Here is a 3,098-nt window from a genome sequence, read left to right as displayed (position 1 = left end):
TTTTCCATGAATGTGCGTATGGGTGAAGTGTGTAGTAAACGGCTCACTCGGGTCTCATACAGCCTCACGACGAACCTCTCTACGCTCCACTTCAAGTCTTTAAACTGGCCAGAGATTAACAATAAAAGAAGGAGGGAGAAAAGATCCAAAGGACCAATTTCATCTGAAATCCTCAAGTGCGACGGATTTGCATGGTTAATTAGCCGCCGTCCGACAGCCTCGCTCCCCTCCCTGCAGCTTTGTATTGACAGCAGAGAGAGGCTGAGTCTGAGCAAAGACCTTTGAACCCAGCTTATCTGACTAAATGAAACACGCTGTTTCTAATGTAAACCGTTCTGTTAGACATCACAGAGTCTCAGTGTCAGCTCAGGCGTCTCCTCTGGGGGGAGGTTTTTTTTTCTCTTTTTTTCCCCCCAAATGTGGAGACATTAGCACGGAAGACTGGCCTATTTCACCGAGAAATAATGGATGTTTGTCGTTTGTTTGGCTCTTGTACTTTTGGAAGTTCTTCGTGGTTATCAGAGGGCTCCTAAGGACAGCTTTAAACAAATAACTAAATACGTCATCGACAATATTCTAATAGTATGATGCTAGTGCTGAGACACCTAGTACTTGTATTAAAGTCAGGGGGGGAGGGGGTAACTCAGGGTTCATAATGTAAATATGTGAGAATGATGGATGGCGAACTTCAATTACCTTGACAGAGGTCACAAGGTTGGTCAAGAATTTCCACAGTGGCAAAGCCCCAGGGATTTTGAGATCCGTTCAAGGAGGCTCAAAGCTTTCAATAGGTGCCTCCTCAACTTTTCGTCTTCGGAGCAGCTAACAAGGCTGGTCGCCTCTTGAAGATCAGTGGATGTGACACGTTGGTCCACTTCTTTGACTTTCTTCAGCCAAGGTGACAGACAGAGGAGTCCAATGAGGTAAATTGTATTAGTTCAACAGAAAAGATTGTACTTAAAGGGACAGCCAACCATAATTCAAATTTCAATTTTTTTTTTTTTTTTGAGTTATACATCAAAAATATATTTAATTTCTTACGTAGTGACTGGAGCTGGCGTTGTTGTTCTTATCTTCCGTCCAAAAAAGAAATTCCAAATACCTCCAAACTGCTCGTCTGTAACGTCCTTCTTGACTTGAAGCCTTGGTGAGAAGAATTGTTTAGGAATGAAATTAAACAAGTCTATATTTTAAGTTTGTTTGCAGCTCGAGCAAAAAGTTTATGGTCATTCAAACACATTGCAAATGTCAGTGTGCATGCAATCCTCTGCTAAAAACATTTTTTAAACTATAGACTTGTTTATATTCTTTTGGAACAATTCCTCCTGATAAGTCTTAAACAGAAGAGGGGTGTCTTAAAGGTTATAAAGGAGCACCATAGAGGTATTTGAATGTTTTTAAGTGTGTATTTTTGGATGAAGATGAAGATGACTGAGCTCCAGTTGCTACATTAAAATGAACAGACATTTTTGCCTATAACTCTAAAAAGAAAATAATCCCAAGCCTTAAACGAGGTGAGTAAAGGAATAGTTTTGGGTGAACTATCCATTAAATGGGTTCCACAGAAGAGGATTTGGGGTAACAGTAAAGAGCAATATTAGGGGAAAGGTTAACGGTACTTTTATTCGATGTGCGTGGTGAGCCTTTAGGAAAGCAGTATTCTTATACACCAGAGAATCCTTGTAAAACTTGTGCTTTTTTTCCTGCAGATATTAGCTAGCTTGATGGCTAAGGTTAATGATCTTAATTGATCTGGCCAATTTGGGAATTTATAAAAAGAGGGAGAGTGAAATATCACCACTGGTCTAAAATGTAGCAAAAATAAAGAGGGAGGTTTTTCAGTTAATGGCAAATGGAGCAGCAGAAATGTAGATGAATGTTTTTTCCTCTAATTACTCCTGAAACGCTCTCTAGATCGATCCACTCTCATCATAATCATCATCATGGTAGAAATAACAGCATATGTAAATGATCAGCAGGGAGAATATTTGTGGACGGAGTGGAGAAGGGATGATGAGGGTTCAGGAGTTCAGCAGGAACATTACAGAGAATAAAAATGTCTTTGTGCCTTTTTGCTGCCACCGCCGTTCCAGTTGAGCGACGGTCGCTCTATTGATTCTCAATATTGTCCTCTTGTCTAATGACATTTTAATGATCTTGGAATTTGATGAAGACAAATATTTACTTGAGTCTATTTCTCCACGTCAACTCACTTCATGCGAGGACATGCTAGTCTCTAAACCGCTCACTGTATCGAAACGAATGAATGTAATTGCAACATAAGTAGGCCTGTCGTCGCCTGCTCGCCACACACACGCTGTTATTTCTTATAACCTATTTCACTGATCGTCAACCGCTTCTGCTTCCAAAATGTACACATGAACTTCACCAACCATAACCCCCCCCCCCCCCCCCCCCAAAAAAAAAAAAAAAAAAATAATATCAATGTATTTATAAGCAATATTATATTGAAAAGATAAGGACAATTTCTAAATATGCTGTTTCTTTAGTCCTATAGAGGTCAAAACATGTTCTTGTTACTCGAGCAAACTATCATAGACTACAGCTGTGGTCCTACTTAATTTATTTTTACTCATTATTGCTATCCAAAAGGTGTCTTATTTTGGGGGAAAAAAACAGATGTGAATCTTGCATTAGGAATCAAGAAATCAAAGCTATTGACCCGACTTTTGACCAGGACCATCTGCCATCTAAACAAAGAGCTGACACAGTGAAGCCTAGGTGAAGTAAGATTTTCAGAAAAGAGTCAACCCTCTTTGTAAATCTTGCCAAGAAGAAAAATGTTGTTTACTCTGCCAAATATGTCATCTAAATGAGATGTAAGAGCTAACTCTGCTGAAGCTACAGTTCGAAGTTAAAGATGATGAGAAGGTTAATCTAAAGAACAGGATTGTGGGCCTAGAAAAAACCCTAAACAGATGGGGTAAGGTAGAAACCCAAGGCACTTAGTTGAATAGTGTAAGAAGAGTATTGCCAGTTATGAAGAGAAAATATTAATTTCCCTGAGTAAGCGGAAAATGCAGGTCTGAAAGGAGTGTGGAGTAGAGCTGTTCGTAGATTCAATGGGTGAAAAAGGG

This window comes from Callionymus lyra, chromosome 2 (genome assembly GCF_982586985.1).
Source record: "Callionymus lyra chromosome 2, fCalLyr1.hap1.1, whole genome shotgun sequence".
In the NCBI taxonomy this organism is placed as follows: Eukaryota; Metazoa; Chordata; class Actinopteri; order Syngnathiformes; family Callionymidae; genus Callionymus; species Callionymus lyra.
The sequence above is the reverse complement of the archived record's forward strand: the minus strand, read 5'-3'. Positions refer to the sequence as shown.